At 38.0% G+C, this 14683-nt stretch overlaps 1 long non-coding RNA gene across 1 annotated transcript in view; it reads right to left on the bottom strand.

Annotated features, from left to right (window-relative positions):
• Nucleotides 1-689: 689 nt before the first annotated feature.
• Nucleotides 690-14683, bottom strand: part of LOC123951895 — a 47681-nt gene continuing 33687 nt past the window's right edge. The window contains exons 3-5 of the long non-coding RNA XR_006820529.1: nucleotides 2042-2244; nucleotides 1547-1695; nucleotides 690-1253 (exon numbers count right to left, since the gene is read on the bottom strand). This is a non-coding gene — a long non-coding RNA (uncharacterized LOC123951895). The remainder of the gene's footprint in view (nucleotides 1254-1546; nucleotides 1696-2041; nucleotides 2245-14683) is intronic.

Raw genomic sequence — 14683 nt, 5'->3', positions numbered from 1 at the left:
AACCACAGTAACTGTCCACCAAGAGGTGATGGCCAAGGCCATACATTTTGGAGTTGGAATGGCTGAAAATCTTGCTTAGGTTTTTTGTGCCTCTGTTTGCTCATCTGTAAAATGAGGATTGAAACTGTACCTCTCCTATAGGGTTGTTTTCAAGGATAGCTAAGTTGCAAAACATGAAGATCAGTAATGAGCACATCAAATGCTGCCTAAGTATTGCTATCATCCTCCTTTTGTTCATCAGCATTCCCATTAAAACCAGTACAAACATTATGTATTAAGAAGATTTTAAATGCAAATATTAAAATCCAGAAAGGTTAACTAATTCAGAACTCTGAAGACAGCCAAAAAGAAATGACAATGATCCAAGAAGGGTAAGATGAGGTGGAAATTAACTGGAGACAGAGGGACCATATTGAGAAACTAGATTTTTTTTTTTTTTACTTGAAAGATGACCATTCAGGGATTAGGAGACCTGGGGCATCAGCCCTGCACCGCCAGAGCTGAATGGTCACAATGACATAACTCAGTTTGTTTGTCTTTGAAATGCTTTTCTTTTCTGCCTCATAGGATTGTAATGAGGATTCAACAATATTAAAAAAAAAGGAAATATCTAAAAATTATACAGCACTATGGAAATAATTATGATAGCTAATATTTATTGTGAGTTTAATTTTCTAAGAGCCTGCTAATTTTCTAAACCTTTTTCCCATGTTAATTAATTTTATGGTCACAACTTAACAATGAGACAGGACTATTACTCTCCCCATTAAACAGATGAACCCCGGGGGCCTGAATGGCATGGCCACATAGGTAACATCAGGTCCACTGAGTATCTCAACACATCTGCCTCCAGGCCCTGGACCCCAACTACTGGACAAACTATCTATAAAATCAGCCAGTTGATTGATTGATCAATTCTATCCATGTGCATTGAGCTATCAGGTGCCAGGCACTGTCACAGGCACTGGGATTCAGCAGTGACCATGAGTGACAAACAGTCCCCTCAAGGATACCACTTTGTAATATAGGAAACTGACAAATAACTATGATGGCAGATGGCAGAGGCAGTTAGAAGAAAAACAAATCAAGGCAAAGGTATCAAATAGTCGTAGAGCAGAGACCTGCTTGGACAGAACTTGCTGCATGAGATGGTCTGATGACACACACACATGTTGGTCAGGGAGGCAGCAGGAACAGGAGGCCAGGATGGTCATAATGCTGACAATGGCTATTCGCCTGTTTGCACATGGCATCTGCAGAAGGAAGTTGGATAAAGCAGTCACAGAATAGAAGTGGCAAGGGGATTTTAGGGAGAGTGAAGTGAAGGTGCTATGGGCGCCAAGAAGGCAGGTTGGGCCCACGCTTCATGAGCGAGGGACGAGAGACAGGCAGAGGTGGCCAGGGTCCAGACAGCATGTGACAGGGACACCACAATGTGGAATGCTGTCATGGAGCATGGTGGAGCAGCCCATTCATATAGGCAACCATCATACCACAGGTAGGGCTATGATGTCATGTCTTAGAAGCTCACAAAGAAAAAATTCACCTAATCAGACCATGCGTTGTATCAGCAGGGAAGCCAGTCCGGGTTAACAGACACACCCAGTGCCACGTTATAATGTATAGGCTGCTGAATCATCAAGTTTGATGGAAATCAGGCTGTTCCTGCTGGATTCTATTCACCTGCAAAATGATCTGCAAAAGTATGATTTTATCATCCAAAAAAACTCTTAGAATACATCAGTAAACAAGTATCCAAGCTATGATATCGTTTCCAAACAGCTTTCTGTAGAAATGCTCAGAGGCAGTCACTAGAATTACAGTTGGTTAGTGAATTAACAAACTTTTATCCATTTTTCTGTTGTGTATAGTTGTCAAGTGAGAATAGCCCATCATTTATCAAAGACCCAGAAAAGACTTCCAATACAATTGATTTACTTTCTCAATAAGAAAGGTCAGTGTCCTTGGATACTAACAACATCTGAAAATATCCATCTAATTAGACCTTTAAAAATCTATGAGAAGAATTCATTTTACCTACCTGTCATCTGAATTTCGATTGTTGAAATTTCTAACAAATGAAAAGCAACTGATAAAATTGCCCAGCAAATAAGACCAACAATGTCAAATGCTGATGCCATCAGTCAGAAGCAGGAGAAAGCATCAAGGAGACTTGGCTTCTTTATTCAGTGGGCCCCCCAGGATCTCACCAACAGGATGTGTGCTTGGCTGTGACCTTGACTCCTGCACTTAGAACAGAGTAAATAAAGAACTGTATGTTAAACTCGCATACACTGCTCAATGATGCCATCTACACGTTCACACAGGGTTTCTTGGGTGAGATGGTCTCCAACACAGCACAGGTTGAACTGAACAGAGTTAGATTAATAAATGGGAAGGGGACAGGATTTATCAGAATTCTGTTAAGGGCTGAGCCCTTCCCTTGTGTTGTGTCTATGGAAGGTAATTAGGTAAAATGAGTTTTCCCAACATGGAGAAGGGGAAAATGAGGCACTGTCCTACTGTCACTGTGAGCTTGTGTGTGCGGTTGGATGGGGTAGAAGTGACGGAGAGAGAGCTTGCTATAGTCTACCTCTTCATTGCTCCTCTTAGAAATCTCTCTGGGCACTCAGGATTCCAGGATAATGCCCCGCTCTGACTCTAGCACCAGAGAAGACAGCCCATATTCAAATCCCAGCTCACCCTTGTGAGCAGTGACTTTCAGCAGTTAGACTACCACTCTGCCCTATGGCTTCTTTCCCATCTATAAAAGAAATGGATAATAAATAAGCTTCACAGGGTTGTCAGAAGAATCAGGTGAATTAAAACACGTCACTCAACTTAATTACTACAGGCACATAGGAAGTGCTCACTAAATGTAAGAACGAGATCCATATAAAGGAGCTCAAGTTATGCTGGATAAAATAAGAACCTCCATGAAAAATATGGGGCACCTGCAGAGCTCAGTCAGTTAAGCATCTGACTCTTGATTCCTGATCAGGTCGTTATCTCAGGGTCATGAGATTGAGCCCTGCACCAGACTCTGCAATGGGTGGGGCCTGCTTGAGAGTCTCTCTCTCTCCCTCTTTCTCTCCTCCTCCCATGCAAGTGCACATGTATGTGTTCTCTGTCAAAGTAAATCGTTAAAAAATACATGTACAAATAAAATATTTAAAAATAAACTGCACAGATATTACAAAAGAGATAAGTAGACATAAAGTAGCATTCCTTTCCAGCTGAAGGTCCGAGGGTCATCTCCAACATTGGAGCTAAGCCTTCAAGGAGGTGCTGAAAGTCAGTAGCAGAGTTAGTCTCCGGCCATCTGGGGTAGAGGAAGGACTTGAATGTGAGGGTTCCTACCAGGCACATTTTCAATAGATCTCAGCTGGTTTGACTTAATCATGGGATTTGTCCTGATGGCAATATAAACTAACATTAGAACTCTTATAGTGGGCAGCCGGTCTTTTCAAACTTCTTTATATAGGCATTAATTAATCTGTTTAACCTCAAACTGCCCCTCAATGTAGTACTATTATTGTCTTCGTTTTAGACATGAAGAACTAGAGCACAGAGAGGCTCAGTCATCTGTCAGAGGTTATAGACAATATTCGATGGAGCTAAAAGAAGGGAGCCTGAGTCCAGCCCCTGTGCTCTTTGCACTATACTCATGACCTCTGCAACAGCCAATGACAGCACTCAAGGTTCTTCAGACTCTGCATCTTCTGATAATTTGTCTAAAAAGACCATATCATTTGGGATAGGAAAAAAGGTACTAAAGGATCCTTGGGAAAAGTACTGAAAACCAAACGTGTTTCTTAGACTCTGAAATAAGGGTGTGGGTCTACCACTTCCATCTTTCTTCCTTAGGCAGATGTCTTCTGCATAAAGACGATTACGGAATACTGAATGTCATGTGTCATTGGTGCTCCTGCCCTTGAGGATGTATTACTGTGGTCGAATAGAGTATTTAAAAACTGCTGGGAAGTCTTTGACTGAGCTGTAACCAGGTTCAAGTAAATAGGACGGCGCTGCTCCTGCACAAGCTGCTGACTAGGAAAAGGGCCTCCTGCTTGTGCTACAAAATGACCCACATCTGAGTTTTTCAACATTCATCCTGACATGCTTTAGCTTGTTCTTCTGACTTCATGTAGTTACTGAAAGCGAAATCTAAAGGCTCAGCTACATCAGGTTATATATTTCAGGAAGAGTCTTCACAGGAGCTCTATAGACTTCATTTGCATCACCTCAGGGGACACATCCAGTGACACAAGGTCACTAATAGTGATGCTGAGATTAATCACTGGGCTAAGCCAGTGACAGAAAGGCTTCTCCACTGAAGTTGCATTGCAGCCCTCAGGACTCGTAATGATATGTGAAGTGATAACTTCGCACGATGTGAATACTTCATTTTCTGACAAACTTTCCAATGATAACTTTGCCACCCTTTGATGATGATTTTCTGAATTAATTATTCCATTAAGATTCATAAATCCAACAACTCCTTTTGTACAAAGAGCTTTTGCTTCAGAAATTGACATTTTGGTTACCTTGACCTACAGTTGTATTGGAAAGGGAGTTTAATACTTCTTTCCATCAAATTTTCAATTTTCAAAGAAAGGATTTGGTGTAATAATCACCTCCAACAGTGTCAGATACATTTTGTTAATTTGTGTGTTGGGGGGGCTTTCCATTTGGTGCATATAATTATAGAATTAAGTAATGAACACACAAACACAGGGATAGACTTTTGTTTGTTTGTTTTCATCAATTGTGATCATCATTTTTGTGGAGGTGCTTTAATTGTGTCAATTTTGTCCCATAGAATCTCCTTCAAGCTGATTCAGAGACCCTTTTTCAGATCCCTGTGCAATTTTGAGGCTTCCTTGCATCTCATTACAACAAGATTCTCTCTAAATTGATAGATACAGAAGAGACCTCAGCTTTCAAAAAAAAAAAATGAAACAGACACAATATTCTCTATACTTACACAGCTAAAATTTGTCTTAGCTAACCTTAATTACAATTAATACTCCTGGATATCATACACAAAACAGACATAGAATTACCCTATGATCCAGCAAATACATTACTGGGTATTAACCCAAAGAATACAAAAAACTAATTCACAGGGAAATACACACCCTGATATTTATAGTAGCATTATCTACAATAACCAAATTATGGAAAGAGCCCAAAGTGTCCATCAACTGATGAGTTGATAGTGGATAAAATGTAGTGCGTGAGCATGTGTGTGTGAGTGTGTGATGGAATATTACTCAGCCATCAAAAAGAATGTTAAGTGAAAATAAGTCAGTCAGAGAAAAACAAATAGCATATGATTTCACTCACATGTGGATTTAATAAACAAAACAAATAAGGGAAATAAAAGGAGAGAAAGGCAAATCAAGAAACAGATTCCTAACTATAGAAAACAAACTGATGGTTGCCAGAAGGTAGGTGGTGGGGGATGGGGGAAATACGTAATGGGGATTAAGGAGTTCACTTGTGATGAGCTTGGGATGCTCTATGGAAGTATTGAATCAGTATGTTGTACATCTGAAACTAATATTACACTGTATGCTAACTTACTGGAATTAAAATAAGAATTCAAAATAATAATAAAAACATAAATCACAATTGGGAAAAATTTTCCTGGAAATCATATACAAAACAGATATAGGAAGACTCTAAAAGGTGTAAAGAAAGCAGTCTGCTCAGGGATCTTGGGACTCAAGCAGCTGCACAGTGGTGGTTTCTTTAGGTGTTCTTTTTACTTCATAATATTTCAGACAGCAGCAAATCAGAAATGTGAAGAGGCATGAACAAAACAATAAAAATCTGTTTCCCAGTAAAAATCTCTCTCTGTCCAGTGGAACAGGAAAGGACAGTGTAGCAAGATAGAAAATTTTTATATAATAAACATTCTACCACAACAACTTGGGAAAAACTGCTACCTTGTTGAGGCTACAATGAGGTGCCCCAACTCCCATGTCATGACAGAGTTGGACAAAGCCAAGGAGAGTTAGAGTTTTCATTCCCAACTGCTGTCAACAAAAGCTCTTTCTTTCTCATGGTGTTAGTAGAAACTACTGGAGACCCCAGTTTCCACATCCTTCCTGGCCAGGCAGTGTCAAAGAAAGCCAAGTGAAGACTTTCATCATTATCCAGTAGTAACAGGGCCACCCTTATACAGTGACTGGAGACCATGTGGAAAGAACGAACCTCCCACATGGCACTAAAGAGAACGGCTGTCAGTGGAGGTTAACTGGGGAACATGGACTTCTAATTCCAGATGGCAGTGATGATGTGATACCCCCTCCCCTGGAGTGCCAAATAAAGACTTCGAAAACGAGATTTAAATAAGATGCAGCCTATCATAACATAATATGAAAATGTCCAAAGTGTGGTTTTAAAATCACTCATTATGTCAAGGAACAGATCTACAACGTAATGAAATGGAATTAACATAATTCAACACCAGGATGGCTGTTATGGTAGAAATATCTGACAAAGGTTTTATAGCAGCCATCATCAAAATGTTTTAAGAAACAATTACAAACACTCTTAAATTAAAAAACAAAAATATAAAACCTCAGCAAAGACACAGAAGATATAGAATATATGAAGAGGGGTGCCTGCATGGCTCAGATGGTTAAAAGTCTGCCTTCGGCTCGGATCATGATCCCAGGTTCCTGGAATTGAACACTGCGCTGGGGTCCTTGCTCAGTGGGAGGACTGCTTTTCCCTCTCCCACTTCCCCTGCTTATGTTCCTGCTCTCACTGTCTCTCTCTCTCTCTGTCAAATAAATGAATAAAATCTTAAAAAAAAAAAAGAAGATATGAAGAAAAATCAAATTGAAATTTTAGAAATGAAAAACATAATAAATACGAGAAAAAGCTCAGTGGGTGGACTAAACAGGAGAATGGAGAGGACACAGGAAAGAATCAGTGAGCTGGAAAATAGAATAAGAAAAATTATTCAGTCTTAACAACAGAGGGAAAAAAGACCATTTAAAAAAAGAATAAAGAGAATCTTAGGGGTCTTTAGGACTATAAAGAGATATGTAGCTTTTGTGTTATCAGAGTCCAGAGAGGAAGAGAAAGAAGTGAGTCTAAAAGAACAATACCCACAGAAATAATGTCCATTAATTCCCCAAATTTAGCAAGAGTCATAAACCTATAGTTTCAAGAATATTAGTAAATTTTAAACAGAATATACCCAAAGAGATCTACACCTGGATATCTCATAATTAAAATTCTGAAAACTAAAGACAAAGGAAAAGATTTTTAAAGAAGCAATAATATAAGTAGTACTTTACTTACAGTGGAAAATAATTTGAATGGCAGAAAATTTCTCATCAAAAACCACGGAAGCCAGGGAAATACAATATTTTCAAATGTTGAGAGAAAAGAATTCCTACCTAGCAAAATACTCTTCAGGGATAAAGGGGAAATCAATACATTTTCAGATGTAGAAAAACTGAGAACATGTGCCACCGCAAGAGTTACCACAAAAGGATGGCCAAAGGAAATTCTCTAAACCGAAAAATAATGATAAAATGAAGAAGCTTGGAAATGAGAAAAGAAGAAAGAGCCTCATAAGCAAAAATATGGATAAATAAACTAGACTTTCCTTCTTTTGAGTTTTCTAAACTATGCTTGATGGCAAAAGTGTAACAATGATATGATTCCAACTGTATAGAGAGAATGTACTCAAAACAATTTAGGTGGAGAAGGAAAAAGGGATGGAAAGAGAGGTAAAGTTTTTGTTTTCTTTTTTTTCCAATTCACTGACAAAATGATGATACTGTTAAGTTGTGATAAGTTATGTAAATAAAATATAATAGCTAGAGCAATCACTAAAAGTGCTATACAAAGATATATACTAAAAAAATTATAGAAAAATATAAATGCTGTTCTTGGGCACCTGGGTGGCTCAGTGGGTTAAGCATCTGTCTTCAGCTCAGGTCATGATCTCAGGGTCCTGGGATGGAGCCCTACATCAGGCTCCCTGCTCAGTGGGAAGTCTGTTTCTCCCTCTCTCTCTTCCCATCTCCCTCACTCGTGTTTTCTCTCTCTCAAATGATGATATAGATATAGATATAGATATAGATATAGATATAGATATAGATATAGATATAGATATTCTGGCCTAAGAAATGGGCAAATAATTGACAAAAAGGGAAGGAAAAAGAAAATAAACAGCAACAACAAAAAACCAGGAAAAGAAAAATAAGATGGAAAAGTTAAGTCCTGCCATATCAACAATTAAATTAAAGCAAAAAAGTCTATGTAACCCAATTAAAAGACATTGATTAGGGCCACCTGAGTGTCTTAGTCAGTTAAGTGTCTGTGTTTGGCTCAGGGTGCTGGGATCAAACCCCATGTCTGGCTCCCTGCTCAGCAGTGAGTTTGCTTCTCCCTCTCCCTCCCCTACTTCTGCTGTCTTTCTCTTTCATTCTCTGTCTCAAATTAATAAACAAAATCTTTTTAAAAAGAGAGACAGAGGTTAGTAGAGTAGATTACAGAACATGATCCAACTGTATGTTGTCTTGAGAAAACTATCTTCAAATATAACCATCTGGACAGGTTGAGAATCAAACATAGACAAAGTTATATTAGATAAACTTTAATTAAAGCACAACTGGAGTAACTATATAATATCAAATAAAGTAGAGTTCAGGAAGAAAAAATGTTACCAGAGACAATGATGTATATTCTAATGGACAAAGGCTGATGTACCAGGAAGTGACAGCCATCCTCAGTGTTTATGCAGCAAACAAAAAAGCCTCAAAATGCATGAAGTAAAAACTGATAGACCTTAAAGAAGTAGATAAGAATAACTGGAAACTTCCACATTAACTAAGGAAAGATGAGAGCATTGATTTTAAAATATTTCAGAAAAAAAAAAAAAAACAAGCAGAATCCAAAACCATGAAGTATATATGGAAAAATGACATCAATTTCTAAGTCAACAGTGATTATGTTTATTATAATATTCTCTCAATTTCTATATAAGCTGGAAAGTTTTTATAATAAAAGTTAAAGATAAGTAAATAGTAAGTGGTACTTCCTCAATAACCAGTCAGACATTTCTCATTTGATAGCTTGCTTTTGATTATTAAGACATAGTAGATGAACCTGGTAGAAGTTTTTAAAGTACTTTAATAAAATAGAGTCAGTACTACTTGAGTTTGTAAATATAAAGGCTCATAGGTTTGCAATTGTCTCCACTCTTCTTTTAAATAGCAAATATTGTTTGAGTGTCTATTTGGATGAGATGAAAAAGACAAAGTCCTTTTTCTAAAGGAGCTCGTACTCTAATCAGGGAGAGAAATATGTGAATAAATATTTGATATATATCATGATAATTGTGACACAAAATGTACAACGTGCAATCAGTCAGAAGGAATGCAGCAATCATGCCCCAAGAGCATGTGTTGACAGGGTGATACAAGATACCTGATATTTGAACTAAAGTTGGCTGGTTTGTAGGTATTTCCCAGAAAAAGAAGAGTAGAATCAGACTTCTACATAGAAAGAAAAATATATGTAAAGGCACAAGGTAAAAGATATAAACAAAAAGCAATGAATTGTAGACAATATTACTATTGTTGAACAAAAAGCCACAGAGGCTGGAAATAAGGCAGGATAAGTAAACATTTATGACATCAAGAATGGTGTTACATATCATGTACCGGGATCACCTCCTAAAGTCCACATTCATCTCTTTGTCTTCCTAGGAGGAGGTGGATGGCCATCTGAACCTGTCTGTGTGTTGACAATGAGAAGCTGTCAGTATTCCTGAGAACTACATGGCAAATCCCTGGGGATTGTAGGTAGGAGTGAGAGTTTTGTGGCTCTTAAACTTGCAGCTAAGGACTGAGTTACATAATAACCCATCAAAGTCTTACAGTAAATACTTGTTTGGCCAGCTATTACATCATTATGGGCAGACATGAGAAATCCTAATTTATTTCCCATGCACCCCAGATACCAACAGCTGGTGCCAACTCCCAACGAGATGGAACCCTAATGAGTATATTTCCTCTGACTTGTCTGTTTTCCATTCTTAAAAGGAGTCTGTGGGACCTCAGATAATAAGTAACCATGAAGCTGAAATGCTCTCGTCAACCAGTAGAAAATACAAGTCAATGACTTTATCCTGGAAATAATTGGGAATGAAGGAAAATTATTAAAAGTAGTCAAAAATTAATGGTAGGAAACATGTCTTCGGTAGTAGGTAAAGAAAGGGTTGGAGATGGATGAGACCATTGTAGCTATTCAAGTGTTTGGTTATCTGGGGCTGAAATAAGGCCCATATAGTATAAATCCAAGGAGATAACATGTTTCAAAGGCTTCCAGAAGGTAGAGTAATTCTGTCTCACTGATGGAATACAGAAGGGAATCAAAGTGCCTTGGAGGTGTGGGTGACTGGGTGCTGGCATCACTGTTATTCAGGACAGTGGATGGGGGAAAAATGATACTTGGGAGTAAAGTGAAGAATCTTTTTTCTTCTTTTAATGGATAAGTGGAGAAAAATCAAGGCTAGATACAGTGTATCTACACTGTATACTGTTGCTGTTTCAAAAGGAAAGTCTGAACTAAGGGCTTTTGGAACTTTTGAACATGTAGGTAATAGTAATGACACTACAAGAAGCAACGAATAGATGAGTGTTATAGATAGTACGGATATTTGCTTGGAACAGAAAATAAATAAAACAAAAACTAATAATAAGCACATACCTGTCTAGACATTTTTGATACCATTAAAGAAGAAAAAGGACACTCTAAAGCCACATCACTTCTTAAAACTCCCTCTTAAATGTAGCAATGCCACTTCCAGTTGTACTTCCTTAGTCAAAAAGCTCAGGTCTGACTTAAAGCAGCAGGAATGTGTGCTTATCCCACAGATTGGAAATAATTCTATTATTTTATTTGAGTACAAATGACACAGTACTACATTAGTTTCAAGTGTAAAACATAGCAATTCTACAAGTTATGCTGTGCTTACCACAAGTGTAGCTACCATCTGTCTCATATAATGCTATTACAACACCACTGACTGTATCATATATTCCCAACTAAGTGGCATTGACAAATTTTATAGCAAAAAAAGTAACTTTTGTGTGCAAAGAGAAAACTTCATATAAACAAGGTAAAAAGAAAATGGATAATTATTTGCAAAATGTGTAATGTATACTGTCACACAAAAACTTAACAGCAATTCCCTGGAGCATGGAACTTGTGAGCCATTCTACTTTATTTGAGGTTACCCAGCCCCTCCGTTAGATGATTATATAACAATGGGAGAAGACACAGATTTGTCATTCTTTGCAATTCACCTTGTTCTCACTATAGGCCCCTGTATGATGACAGTATCACACCTCTTTATGCTTCTCTATACATATTTATTGTTATTGCAATTAGCAAGTATCTCTTTCACAAGAATTCTGATGGTTCTAAAATTGTAAGGAAATTATCAACACTCCAATAGATAAATGGGTAATTATTATAAGTGGAACCATCACAAATTAGAAAATAGAAACAATAAAGAAACATATGGAAAATGTCCAAGAACATTTGTAATGAAAACATAGAAATTTAAGCAACAATGAAACTCAATTTTACACCTATTAAATTAACATAAATCTAAATATATGTTAGGATTTAATCCAAAATGATACACACAGAATCACACTAATCCCCTCCCAAGAACACTGCAAATTGGTACAATTTGGGGAAACATAATGGGAATATATTTCAAGAGCTAAAGGAAGTTATTAATCTTTAAGCTATTAATCCAACTCTTGGGTATTTATTTCTAAGAAATAATTCAATGGAAGAAGTCTCCCTGGAGCTTATGCTATTTTGCTGACAGAGACATTAATGGAAACCGAGTTCCCCCATGAAAATCAGTTCCCAAATCTTGGGGCTTCCCAGCGGAAATGTGCTTTCAACTGGAATAGAGTGATGGGGCTGAGAAGTCAGCATGGCTCCTGCCTAATGCCCCATCAGCTCCCGTAAACCCCAGGCTTTAAATGTAGCTGAGAAGCAGCATTGTGGGAAATGGTAAGCACTCAATGGCTACTTCTCCAGTGATTTAATTAAAGTTCTCACCATAAAGAAATTATCTTAATTATAAAACAGTAGCACCAAGGATATGCTATCTGAGACATAATTCGCCAAACTAATGTTAGAAAAATAAGGGAAAATTAGCTGAAGAAACATTGACTGGAAAGTAGATCATTGTCATGCAGCTAAGTGATGTTTCTGAGGTGAAATTCAGAAGATATTTTTTAAGCAAGATAATCACTGAGAACTATTTTCCTGTTGAAAATAGAAGTGCATCCTCAAGCACACGCATGCACATGTCAAAACGGTGCAGAACATGAGGAAATATCAGTGAATTCTAGGGCTGTTATTCTTTGTGTTCTTTTAGTTTAGAGCTACTGTCTTGAGAAACAAGATGGATCTTAGGAGGATCCTGTCTGGGACACAGTGCGGGTAGTGCTTCCTTTTTAGGTGTGAGTAGTGCTTCCGTTTCCGGTGTGGTTAGTACTTCTGCTTCCGGTATCTGGCTGCACCCAGCACCCCGGGCCTGCCTCCTTGATTCTCTCCATGTTCACAACGAAGGACATGCTGAGTGTTTGAGACATTCTACACACTGCACTTTTAAACTTTTGATTGATTAAAACCAAATTCCACCATGCACTATCAGTTGACTTAAATTCTAAGTATCATTAGCCCAGATTTTTAAAGAAGTTACAATGTCATCCATACTCTGTTTCTGTTTTCTTCGTCTAATGGAACTTGGTCCCTTATCTGAAATGAGCTCCACTCTCTGGTCCTAAAGTCAATTCTTTCTTCTTAGCATCTTCATTAACTCCTGCACATGCAGCAGTGCTTGGCCCGATAAATCTCTTTGTGTAAATGGTTTCTCCCTCAGGAGTCCGCATCCGGCCGCCACGTATTGATAAATTTCCAGAGAAAATGCCTGAATCATTTGCACTCGCTTACTTTGCTTTAAATTAGCTTCTTGCTTCTTTTTGTGTCCCATTTTTTTCAAATGATAGCTAGAAGCCAGCAAGATCACAGGAGCCATGATCTGTGCACACAATGCAGTTCTACTTTGCAAGTCAATTGATCCTTCTTTGCGTGACTTTCTCAGGAGGGAATTGTTTGATGAGCTACCCTGTAATATGCCAAGGCAGAGGATGAGCCCAACCATTCATTCAGGCATTCCTTGCAACTAATGTTAACTGTCTGGAACTTTTGAAACTTCATGTTAAAACCTAGTTATGCCATTGGGAGAGCAAAGTGCTAGAATGAGTGATTCTTGATTTCAAACTAACTTTAGGTTATTGACCTTCTAATTTTGACCTTTATCTAGGGGTCTCTGAGATTTCATTAGCAGTTTCCCTGCTCCCTGGAATCCCTCAGATCAATTGTTTAATCTTTCTCATCTCATTCATTTCTTGCTACCATAGCTGCACATCTGCCATTAAGCAGGGCTTTGGTTTCAGGATGCAATCTGTCAGACAAACCACCAGAAACAAAATGGAGAAGTAGCCACCAATAAACCATACTTGAGATCACACCTACAAAGAGATTTATGTCATTTCATGTGAAATTTTGCCAATCTTTGAGCATAATCGACAAGTTAAGGGAATAACCTGGAACCTAAGAGACTTCAAATGTTGGCTTCTATTGAGCAACAGGTACAGGCAAGGACACAAGCAATCCCTCATCACAAACGTCCATTGGGTTGCCTGAAATATATGCCCAGATCTGGGTAAACAGAAGGCTGGGTTTCTAACAGCCAATGCATATGAGGGTTCCACACTCTAAGATTCTCAGCTTTTCCAAGACCCTCACTTCCCTGTCCCAGGGGTGCCCCATCACAGTGAGATATACAAAGGAATATTCAGACGATAAACAATAAATTAAAGAAAATGAGTACTGTATTTTATGGTCTAGTCAGTCTAGGATGAGTTGTTCCAAGTAAAGCTGAAAAATCTCTTAATGAGAAACCAGGATCATAGTCAATCATAATAGCATTAAAATTGAACTTGGAGTGGCAATATAAATAACCCCTAATACTTATGGAATACAACAGTTGCTTCAAAAATCTATAAATATAATCAGCACCTAGATTTCCCTTTGATTTTTTTCACATATTTTGTGTAATGAACTTTATGTCACAGAAAGTAGTATCTCACATTCTTCTAAGATCTTAGCATACACATATATCAATTGAACGTTATGATACTTATTCTGTGCCAGGTACCCTGCTATGTATGTACTTTCACCAAAAACAGCATTTTACCCCAGAAAGCATTATGAAAAGTGTGAGTCATGAAAATGAAGACCCGTGAACCTTCAGTGCCTTCTTGTGCATATATGGGTAGTTAAGAATGTCATGTGGAGGGGATTCTGCCCAACACAATAGTCATGTCTATTATGCCATAGTTCCAGTTTCACCATTTAGGGGGGAATGCCAGATTCTGAAAGCCTAAATTACCAGAATTCTTATGTTTTTCAATGGCACTTAATTTTTAGCCAGCAAGTAATTGTGGTACTGAGAAAAATATCTATCTGTCTTACTGGTGGTGATGGGTTCAATGTTTCCACCTTTGTCCCTTTCTTCCTCCTAATATGAACTGATACTTTATATCACTAA

The sequence above is a fragment of the Meles meles genome, chromosome 10 (genome assembly GCF_922984935.1).
Source record: "Meles meles chromosome 10, mMelMel3.1 paternal haplotype, whole genome shotgun sequence".
Classification (NCBI taxonomy): Eukaryota; Metazoa; Chordata; class Mammalia; order Carnivora; family Mustelidae; genus Meles; species Meles meles.
This window is presented reverse-complemented; position numbering and strand designations above follow the sequence as displayed.